Source organism: Lepisosteus oculatus, chromosome 9 (assembly GCF_040954835.1).
Source record: "Lepisosteus oculatus isolate fLepOcu1 chromosome 9, fLepOcu1.hap2, whole genome shotgun sequence".
Classification (NCBI taxonomy): Eukaryota; Metazoa; Chordata; class Actinopteri; order Semionotiformes; family Lepisosteidae; genus Lepisosteus; species Lepisosteus oculatus.
This window is the reverse complement of record NC_090704.1, coordinates 2,790,261-2,802,191: the sequence shown is the minus strand read 5'-3', so window position 1 is coordinate 2,802,191 and position 11,931 is coordinate 2,790,261. Positions and strand designations below refer to the sequence as shown.

At 43.0% G+C, this 11,931-nt stretch overlaps 1 long non-coding RNA gene across 1 annotated transcript; it reads right to left on the bottom strand.

The window, feature by feature from the left end:
* Window positions 1-3,990: 3,990 nt before the first annotated feature.
* On the bottom strand, window positions 3,991-8,909 carry LOC138241310 (uncharacterized). The gene is made up of 3 exons (XR_011190538.1): window positions 8,845-8,909; window positions 6,879-7,014; window positions 3,991-6,301 (listed from the first exon to the last, which is right to left on the bottom strand). It is a non-coding gene; the product is annotated as an uncharacterized lncRNA (long non-coding RNA).
* Between the last annotated feature and the right edge of the window lie 3,022 nt (window positions 8,910-11,931).

The window sequence follows — 11,931 nt, the reverse complement described above, 5'->3', positions numbered from 1 at the left end:
ATGTAACAGCAAATGTATTGACTCTTGCTTCTCAATATTGAAGAGGATTGCTGTATATTTGTAGTGTGGGCTAGTTTCTGTGACAAATGGTGGTATCTGACGCCAATGTGTCACATTTTGCCCTTTGCCTGTCAAGGCCTGAGGCCCACGGCAACTCAGGAGGCTCATGGGACAGCACGGTACAGCACTGTGTGTACACTGGGAAAGGGGTTCACCTCAATAAGCACAGGCACTTCCTGTATGAGCGACGGCTCACATATCGCCCAGGCACAGATTCCCTCCAGGGGCCACACGTTTTCATCAATATTAATTGGACACAGACATGGTGCAATGTCCATCACCCAGCTGGGGAGATTCTCCTAGCTGCAGGCTAGCTCTCGCAATCTGACATGTTCTCATTATCCGAGACATGCATGGCGCACAGCAACCTGTGGAGCTGCACAGGCTCCTGACGAAGCCTCCGGCCCAGGGGACGCCCCGACGAGCCGATAGTTGATGCAGACCAAGGAGTTCAACGCAGGGAAATGACTTCCGGAAGGTGCAGATGTGTTGAGTAGTGGGAGCGGGAAAACTGAACCAATTTTATTATTAAAATGAATAAATACTCTGCAGATGTCATTTGCTTGCTTACAGAATTATCTCCATTGTCAAGGTTCTTCATTAGATAAGTATCATATTTTAAATAAACGTCATGAACACAGTGATTTAAAATGAATAGCAGAAAGACACACACATACACTAAGTGTGCCGTCTAATTACATTTTGCGTAATTGATAAAATATCAGTTTTGATGCTGGTTGATGAAGATGTCTCAATACTTCTTAACTGGAGGGGAGAAAGATGTAGGAATGTAGTTCATGGCGTTTTCATACTGTAAAGGAGGAATATTACAGTAGGACGACACGGTGAGCACTTTTAAATACTGCACTGGTATTTAAACAGACAATGGTTAAGCCTTGCCCCAGTTCTTCCAGCAGATGCAAAGGCCTGAGAGAAGACTTAGCGGAGCCTGAATTAGTCAACTGCTTATCGACAAGAATACCTGTTCCTTTCTTACAACATGATTGCTTTATTTTTTATCTCTACCCATTACATCCTTTCTGGAGCTTCATCATTGTCAGACTAAGGAAAATCCAGGCAGGGACCACTTAGTAAGAGGACTTTCGCTGGTGCACAGGAGTCCAGGCCAGATTGGTTTAGCTGCCAGGATCCAGGAACACAGTACTGCAAACATCACCAGCCCTGCTTCTGGGGAGCCCTGATGCGGCAGATTTTATAGTCAGATGTTAAATCAGCTATTTCTAAATACTTTCAACATTTTAATTGTGATCAGCTGCAGGTGATGCATTAAACGAAGCCATTTATTAATTACACAACATGGAAATTCAAAGGCCAAATTTCCCTTAATTGAGCTCATCACTTATTTAATTGATCAGTAACTTATGAGGGCTCTCCATCTTTACATACAGGTGATTTAGGAGGCTCCCTGCTGCACTACATTTGTCTGTGATCACATTCTGAAAGAAAAGAAAAACGCACCCTTTTTCTTAAAGGATAACTTGAATTCCACAGAAATGATGAGGTACTTCTTAACATAATGAAAGCAATCCTGCTTGGCGTAGAAGCGAAATAGATTCTTTAATAGTCACCTGGATGCTTAAATAGATAATGAAATGGGCTATTGGACATGAGGGGGTTTTGATGGATGTTATGGTTTGTTCTTGTATGAAACGGTGCCTTTGAGCCTCTGTTATAATGTAAACTATGGTCAGATCTCCCCAAAATTACTCCTAGGAAAGCCTACATCGGCAGTTTCGAGCTTAACATTTTAAATACTGTGCTCTAGACTGGATGAAAAGTATTTCAGTGAGTTTCTGTTTGTGTGTGAGCTGGATATTGATTTCTTCCCTTCAGTGCTGAGTGGCACAAGATATTGTTGGGAACCCTGTGAGCAAGCATTACTCCCACACAGGCTAGACTGCTTACACTCCACTAACGCTGGCTTCCCCCTGTGCTTTACCAAGGTATTTTCGCAGGTCACAGCTACTAACATGACGGGTGTTGCTTTGTATCAAAACCCCAAAGAATCCCCGCAGATCTCCAGCGCGATCCGTGGGAGCTTGCAGGGAAGCGGGCCGTGAGCTTCAGACACCTCACCGTCTTCCACAGCGGTCCGAGATTGCTGGCGAGGGCAAAACTGGCTATTTAAGTGGTCACTGAGCAGTCTTGCAGGGGGGAAAGTGGGAAGATGAAGCGGACAATCGGCAGGGAATTCTCTTTACAGGGCGTTTGCTCAGACGTGCCAAACACCTCGCCAAGCTCGCAAGATCGTGACGGACTAAAGAACAGACCCCAGGAAAAATAACGAGAAAGAGGAAGTACCTAGAGTTTAAGAAACTGAAGGGATTAAGAAATCCCGAGTGAATCTTCATTCAAAGTATTGTTTAGAAAGCCTGGCTGGAGGGTATGTTTTGTACACGGTGAAGGTGTTTAGTCAGGCTGCTTTAACAAACATGCCGAGAAAGTTTGGGAGAAATTAGGGAAATGGGTCTATCGCCATGACCAAACAGACGGTATTACTGTGTTGTGACAGAGATTTAAACAGACCTGACATGACCGAGGCGCACTGTCAGGACACATGAAAACTGTGCAATTATCCCCAAGACACACAGGGCAATAAATTTAAGGGCAATAGTCAGCTAATCTGTATCATTAACAGAGGCTTGCTGCAATGCTTAATGCTCGGTTTCCATTCTTCTAAGAGTGTAATATGCTGTTTGACCAATGTTGCCGTTATGGGGAAGATGGAAATAACTTTGCTCACTGCGGTTCCATTACTGTGTGCAGCCAGAGCAATTAAAACCACTGGAAACAGCTCAAGAACTTGTCTGGAGGACCGAAGTTCACACTCTGGGTCACACAATTACTTCCCGGAAGGTAAAAGCTTCCTTCTTAAAGCTGTTGAGGGAGTTGTTTATGCACCATTTACTATCAGCTTGTTAACACCAGGTATTTCAATTATAAAAAAAAAAATCAAAGAGCTTCCAATGAAGAAGCTTCAAACTTTGGCTGCCACGCCGCGTGCTGCTTCAGGATTAAAACGAGCCAACTGCTCCGTGCAGGATCTTGGTGTTTGTTTCCGATAAGCTCACCTTGAAAGGCGGGGTGTTTTGCTTTCTGGCGGTCATTCCGAAAATGTCTTCGCGGTGCCTCTTTCAGTGCCAGGCCATGCTTGACAGGCTGCGAGGACACACACCCGACAGCAGGGCTCCTTTAAAATCACAAGGTACTGTAGATCATCAAGGACTGGGCCACCTTGTATTTGAGGTGAAGCTGCCTAATTCCCTCAACTGCATGTTTTGTCTCCCTCTGTCTCTCATTTATTAGGATTAATTTATCAATGCCGTTTTTCACTGCCATGAATGTCTGAACTCTGCTATTTGTTCACTACCACTGCCGAGCGCCGATGTTTTTGCTATGAGTATAGTTTGAATGATATTGTATGATGTAGAAGCACATGACCAGAGAAACAATTACCTTGATTAACATCAGTGAAATTCTCTTGGGTATTCTGGACACTTCCCACCATTGACACAGGCACTTGCAGTCGAGAATTCCCTTTGGCAATGCAGGATCAAAGAGAGGCTTCATCCTCTGTTCAGTTCAGAACATTTTCATTGGAAAGAGCTGTTTAGGATTCTGTTCCGTGTCTCCTGGAACAGTTTCTGTTCTGGGTCCCTGTTTATTTATTGCCACGCGTTTGGTGTCAGTTTTGATCACCAGCTCCTCTAGTAAACTTTAATATCCAGGGCTCAGGGAACAATCACTAAATCTGTGTCTGTGGTGCCTGCATGAGGGGAGGCAGAAATTAGCAAGCACAGCTGAATGTCAATAGCTTTATTATCCGTCATTACCTGCTTCGCACGATCCTATCACCGCAGAGGAAAACAGCTCTGCATATTCAGCAGCACACATTATGAGGAATGTGGTTTTTGCTAAATATTTTTAGATCAATATTGTATGAAATACACAGAATCACAGCATTAGTATTAGCTTATACTTGCAAGGAAGTTGAATTAAAAAGAAATCTATTCCTAGGGAGCTTCCTAAATGAAGATGAGGGCCAATCTACATCTACATGTTGTTCAGATGCTCTTTGCAGCTTGCCAGCCCTGAGAAGACAGGAAATTGCTAGGAGCCCTGGTTATGACAATTCAGTGAGGGAGAACTGATAACTACGCAATTAATGATTGATGGCAAATACAAGCGATCAGGTTGGAACCCGTGGCTGCACTGAACCGCTTCACTGTTGTTGACACACAGATGAGGGGAAAACATTACCCTAATGCCAAGCAGTTCCACAGTAGCACCTATCTAGAGACCATTAGGCACCTCAATGTGTAGATCCTGGGTGTCTCATTGATTGAATGAGATGTGCTGTGTATGTGGAAGTGTAACGTGTGTTTTGTTGTTTTTGCTCTTTTTATCTGGGCTGCACTGGAGCAAATCCCAATCAGCTTTTGTCCACATGGCAATGAAGTACTGAGCTGAGTTAAAGGGATAAAGGGACAGTGAGTTTTTAAAGGGGAGGAGGGCAGTGTCACTGTAAAGAGACAGTAATACACAAACACCGAATGACCAGGATGACAACTTTTGCTCTTCTGCAGTCTCAGGAATGTCCCTTTTTGCAGATCACAGAGCTTTCCAGCCCAGGTATTGTAATTTATAGTGTGTCCCTTTCCAACTTTGGAATCACTTCGGTCGTGATTGTAGATTTTATACCCCATTCATTAACACCATAGCGCTGGGAGATGGACAGCAGCACTGGCACGTTGTATTGCCGCACAGCAGAAAGGAGACTACAGCTTGGCTGGAATCAGGTAAACAGACATTCATCTAACAGCTCTCATTACCCAATGCCATTATCAAGAGGCTACTTCAGCCTTGTTCTCCTATTCCATAATTAAAATGCACAAGGCAATAAGACATACATTGACGCACATTTGATCTTAATCAGTAAATTTGAATGTACGTTTTTCCTTGTTACTTGCTGAGGCTAATGGTTTGCTGGTCTTTCTCCTTTATCTGTGTTTAACCTTTCTTTTCATCTGCTGTGCTGCTGTGTTTTTTCTCCTTGCGCCTTGCGCTGACTTCCTTGGACGTAGTTTTACAAGAGAGCCATGAGGGTCGTGTGTCCAGCTATAAAACAGATGCCGAGTTTGGCGAAGGCGGTACCCAGGCCCTTTGGGGTGCAATAAGTGACGTGGCGGCAAGGGTCTTGTGGAAATCTGGCACAAGCGCAGCTTTGCCAGAAAGAAGTACAGGCAGGACATCTCGGAGAAAGAAAACAGTGGTGGGCGAACCATCTGCCAGCTGCATTTTGTGTGAGCAGGGTGAAAAAAACAGCGCAAAATAGCCTCATTACATATAATTCCCTTTAAATTGGAATACGCTGCGCAGACAGAACTACAGCACTTTGCTTCATTTTATGCAAATGCTATGCAAACTAATTACTGCTACTGGTCCTTTTGTCAACAGCCAAACTTTCCTTCCTGACAAGATTAAATATACAGTAGCTGTACAGCATAACATATTCAGAGCACACGGCTATTAACTTCTGGCTCAATGACAAACATGGCAAAGGGTCACGGAAGAAAAGTGAGTGAGAAAAGGTATTATCCCCGAGGAGTGGCAGTAAATGGCTCGCTACACCAGAGCCAGTACCATGGGCTCTGACTGAGACTCGTTTTTCCTACCTGAATTGAACAAGAGCTAAATCCGATAGTGCTTTGAAGAAAGAGATGCCCAGACGTGATAGTGTGGGACTGAAACTTTTTTCAGACCGTAAAAAACGCAACATAAAAAAAAAAAACACCTGTAGCGTTGGAAGTAATTTCAGAAAATGTGAAAGGGCAAACCAAAACAAAAGAAAAAACAGAAAGAAGGAAAAGTCAAATGGAAGCAACTTTCTGCGTTGGGCCCTGGTCAGCCAGGCCTAGTGTTCTCTGTGTTCTGGGCAGTTCTTGATATGTCTGTTGACATGCCTTGCAAATGTGCCGTGTCCTCTCTGAGGACAAGAAACTCCTTGTCTAGCAAGAGGGATGGAATCCTGTCCCCCAACAAGCAGCACAACAAGCGCCCCTTCTCTTCTCGTGCATGGTTATCAGGTGCCCTCTTGCATTTTTGTTTGGCATTTTAAAATATTTTTTCTTTTTGTTTATGTTCTTTCACAGTCACCTGCTGTTCTCTCTTCCTTCTGACGTTGATGTTACGGGACACAGCACTTCTCTGGAGCAAGGGACTGCGAGGTGGGGTAGCAGGACGGTGCCCAATCCAACATGTCAAATGACAAATCAACACATTTTATTTGCACTTCTGATGCTTTCAATTTGAGTACATTTCATTTTGCACCTTTGAGAAGGTGTGCATCTCTGTGACACCCGTGGGCACGTTCCAACAGTAACGCAAAGCATGCGGGTGCACAACCGCATGAATACTGAGACTGTGTGAGCGAAGCTATGATTGATAAGCAGATGCATGGAATTCGAGTGTTTTGAGCCCATAAATCAGGTAATACAAATGCTTATGACTTTGAGATTGCTAGGAACCTCAGACCTGCGATGGTGGGTATTTCAGGGCGTTAAAAAGAGCACGTGGTGTTATAAGTCAAGCACAGAGACTCACTCTGCATGCACAGGAAAACCAGTTAATGTTTACATAACACAAGACACAGAGCAGTCTTAAAGTTTGACAGCTGCGTGTTTATGACATGCTTGTGGCTTGTAAGCCACATACAGTATAGACCCATCAGACTGTTGTATCTTGGTTATGCCTGTAGGTGACGGTTTCTATCTGAAAGGCAGCAGAACATTACTCACGGAATTGTCTCCGTTCTTCTCCTAAGGACAGCTGTTTCATCTCCAGCGTTAGTTTCAAATGTCACCTGCGAGTAGCTGGAGTGTTCCCACGCCCCTCACGCTTATTTCTGGTTAAAGCCGGACATGGCCAGGTGTCCTTTCGATGAAGTGCATGACCAGTCAGGGGAAAAACATTCTGGGTTAAAAAAAGAACTTTGGCAGGAGACAGGAACTCAATGGTGCAGCCTCAAAAGACAAGTCCTGTTAGGAGTTTTGACATTCGAATAAAGTGATAGATGCAAATTTATGCTTAACTATTAAATAAAGCATACACTTCATCCTTCCAACTCCATACATATTTATCAATCAGAGGACAGATAGATCAATAAATTGCTGTGTAGCTAGATAGATGGATGAATATATTCCTCTTTCAGACTGTTAACAATTAATCTCTCTTTACAGAATGGTAATTTAATTGCATTTATATGATTTGATGCAGCAATTTATATTAATATCCTTTTTTGTGCATCACCTTCTCAATGCACTTTCTAAATGCTTTTTCTTATATCTGTTTTAAAAAGCTTTACTCTCCGGAAATGCAAGAAGTTGTGACCAAGTTAATTATACAATAAATTGATTTTGTTTTACTTTCAATCTATTTCAGTAGTAGTTTGATATTCCACTGATTATTCAATTACATTGGTGCAGACGAGCATCTGTGTCCAATTCCCGTGAGTTGGAGTTCATTTTGGAGAGACTCGGTGCAATCGTCTACTACTGTTTTTGTAAATTGCATTCTTATTCATACTAAGTCATAAAATACGAAGAGGCTCTCCAGCACTTATGCAAGAAGTACATCAATATTTGATGTTTCCTACACACACACAGAAAAATCAATACTAATTGAAAAGTGAAAGATTATATCATGTATTTTTCTACTTCACGTGTAATTAAATCTGAATTTCTGGCACTTGAAATCTTGCGATATACCTCCAGCTTCTCATACAATATAGCATCATATAGCACTGGAGTAAAAGAAAGCACCAGCTCACTTAAAGCTCCCTTATGTGGTTTTAAACTCCATTTCTAATAGAGCAGAAGAATAAAATGAATTTGTCATTGAGGCATCATGCAGAATTTACACAACAGGCATTAATAGCACCTTACCAGATGTCTACTTAGAAGCCATTTACCATGTTAATGGAAAACTGCTCATAAAAACCTCAGAAGCTTTAAACTCTAATAACCCAGGCTAAGGTAGTGCCTTCTGGTAGTCTTTGAGGTCACTGCTAATTCTCGTTAAGAGGACCACAGTGGTCAAAGGCTTTGGAGACTGATTCAATTCCCCTCTCATTTAAGTGGCATTAGTCCACTATCTATGGCCTTGTGTGGTGAAAAATACATTCGGACTGCACCTTTCACAGACTCACGGACACCCCAGCCAGAGGTTCTTTGGTCTCTTCGAAGGCCTAAACACTAATGTTCACAAATACAGAAGGAACACCTGCAGGAACGCGATATTTCAAGACAAACAGTTAACAAAGCACTGCGCCAGGTTTGCAAATACCACACGTTCAGATGAGCCGTGATGAAGCTAAGATCCATCGAGCTCCCGGAGAAAGAGAGGTTGCATCTCCAATTATTACTTTTTTTTTGTCATTTGTACATGGTAAACATCTGGGAAAAAAATTAAAAGAGGTATGTCAAACTGCCAGCCCTCCCACAAAGAGTCTGTGTGCAGAGAACTGAGCTTAGAGCAGTACTAGTGTTTTGTGTTTATGCTCTGGAGGTGAAGAGGGTCAGGCAGACTCAACAGCCCCCTTTTCAAGACCACGTAATAGATCAATTATTAAATGAATAATCCAAAACATAAAACACAAGGCACAGGACAAGACTAATCTCCTTTGGCAGAAGGTGCCAGGGAATCTATAGTGTCTCAAGGCTGAACTTCAGTGCTTGCCTGTCAAGAAGAGTGAGTATACATTACCTGCCTGGGCCAGCTCCAGGGAGAGAAGCGCTCATGGACAGAGCTCCGTTTGGTATCAAGACAGCCAAGAAAATACCCAGCACATCTCTGTGAAGTACAAGAAGAACTTTAATGATTTTGATTTTTTGATGGATTGACAGAGTAGCTTTATAGCTGCTATTTCTGTGTTCCTTAATATTTCGCTTATTGTCTTTTTTGTTGGGTGGCAAGTAACACTTCTGCCTCACAGCTCTTGCAACAGTTCCAGACTGGGGTACCTTCTGTGTGGAGTGTGCGTGTTCTTCCTGGGTCTTTGGGGTTTACTGCTGCCTTACGAAGACATGCTGGCTGGATGAAACAGTGTCTCTTAATTATCTCTGTGTGACTGCGAGTGACATGATCGGAAGGTGTCCTGACCGGGGTGTAGATCTGAATTGTGCATGATTCTCGTAGGTCTGGCTCTGGATCTGATGTGACACTTAAGGTTTTCTGATAACGGACGGGTTATTTGCATATTGTTGTTACAGAATAAAAGAGTGTCTGCATTAGAATAAGAAGGAAGAGGAAAACTGAATAACACATTAAAATGGGTAATGTAAAGCATCCTTTTAAAGTTTTATAGGTGGGAATGAGATTAGTTCAATTTTTTCTGAAATCTGCAATACAGATTTAAAATAAATTCTCTTATCTGTGGAACACAATCACCCGTTTAAGTGTTGTAAGTAGTTCCCTAAACCTGCTATAATTGGGTAATTAATCTGAAGAAAGTAGACAAATTTGACTGAAGGTAATTTGCATTGCAAAGAGAAAACATCTATCGACACTTGCAAGTTAAGAAATATTATTTTCTTTTCTTTCTTTGTCTTCAAATATCCAACCTCAGATCTTAGTTTGGCATCCATTCAAACATTTTATCAGACGGATAATATCTGAAATGCAATTCATCAAAACGTGTTTTCATATTTATTATACCTGCATTATCTTTTCTTCAAATTTTGAATTACCAATTATTTTTGTTTTTCTCATAAGATCTAGAATTGCCATTTGGGTGTTTTTCACTGCTCAGCTTGTAGTTACGATTTCTATGACAGCATGCAGGGCAGAATGAGGAAGAACTTGCAGGCAGACTCCTCCCACCTGGCAGAGGTGCCGTCCTGATTGGAGGAGAAGAATGTCTTTCACCGACAGCTCTGCAATCTGAAAGTGCCCAGGAAGGGACAGAGGCCCCTATGTCTCTAAGAGCCAACAGTGCCCTTTCTTGCCAGACAATACTGGTCAGTACTAGGATGGGTGACCTCTGAGGAAAACCAGTTGTCAGTACTGTAAGTGGTGCCGGTGGACCAGTAGGTGGCACTCTTCTGTCCGGACTAGAATTTCCCAAACCAATGCAACAATATGGTGACTCAGTTCTACTCTGGACTTGCATATCGTGGTCAATTTTAATTCAACCGGGAAAGTAATTAAATTCGACGAAGCAGAACTACCATGATCCCCCTCGGCACCAGACAGGCTCCTACATCCACAATAGAGCAACTGTGGCTCAAGCATTCAAAGAGCGTTAGTTCTGCCCAAATGGTACTTCTGCTTTGGAACCAAGCATTACCGACTCTTACATTTCAACAGCATCTCACAGTCCGTTCCTCATGATCTGGGATTTGAAGTACGAAACTGCTTTGATTTTGTGTTGAGCTGTGGTATTAGGGCAAGAGCCTTTATCCACAGACAGGATTGTCAGAAAGCACAGGTGCAGTAGTTTGTGAGTTTCCTGTGGCTGTCTAGCATCTTACGCCATTCAAACCCTTTTCTTGGTTTCCCCTCCAGCCCTGAGGATAGTATCCTTGTAACCCTTCAGGAGTGAAGCACTTTGTTCTGGCTGAACGTAAGCATCTTGTCCCCTTTTACAAGCCGGAGCAGGCTGACCTGGGAGATGAGGGCTCATGGGGGACACGTGTTACCAGCCTCCTCTTGACCGGGGAGCCTTCAAGGGCCGTTGAATGAATCCTTAATTTCGGGGAGCAGAGAAAACGACATGGCAACGGGTCAAAGATAAGAAAATGCCTTTTGGCGGAGGGAGTCCTTAAATGCACAAATTCCAGGGCAAAGCTAATAAAAGGAGAGTTGGAGTCTTGACACATATTTCAGCGCACAGTAAATCACCGATTGCGGGGTCTCACTTTAAGAACAGTTCACAATTAGGGGGGTTTTAAAGTGCCGTCTCCTACTGGGACTTATTCTGCTGTGAACAATGTTCACACATGGTTGAGTGGAGGGATAATAATTTCATTCCCACCACCTCCATGTAGAGACCAATTAAAGGGTAGAGCAGTAATTCCTGAGATTGGGAGCTTTGCACCAAACTGAGAAGTTGCCAGCCAGCCCCACTGGGCCATTAGTGGCAGAGGTGCCGAGAGCTGGTCAATTATGTTGAGACATTTCGGGGCTTGTGCACTGTGCTCTGAGACAGGAAGGGTAGTCTCAGTGATTAGGGGATGGAGGTGAGACACATCTGGGGAAGGAGGAAACAGACTGAACTTCTCTGCCGGTGCTAACTCTGATTCTCTGATTGCAGCTGATGGATAATTTCCTTCTAGATTACCATTCGTCTGTCGGGGCTAAGCTGTATTCGCAGTGTTGGTTCTCCTTGGTGCTAGCCTTTTACTAATGTAAATTAAATCATACACTTACACGGCACTTTCAAGGCGCTCTGCAAAAAAAAAAAAGGAACGTGGCATTAGAAGGGCTCAGCCATGTGCCGTTATGGCGTTTAAGAAAGAACCCCAAAAAATCGATAAAAGAAAATGGGAGGTGAAGGAGAAGTTGAGAGATCGAAGTAAGATTGTCTGTGTGTGTAAACGTGCTGATCGGTTTGTTCCTATTTTCTAGGGGGGGAAAAAAAACAACCCAGTGTAAAAATAGAATAAAAAAATCTCCGGCGTAGCTCACTTGCAATTCTGTGTACCACGAGTACCAAGAGTAATCCATATTAAACAGGCAGGCCATATAACTCCTTTACCATGGGATAGATCTCCCTGAAACCATTTCCATTTAACATGAGCGTTGGGCATTTATTCTGGGGAGGGGAGGTTTGCAGCATAGACATATTGACAA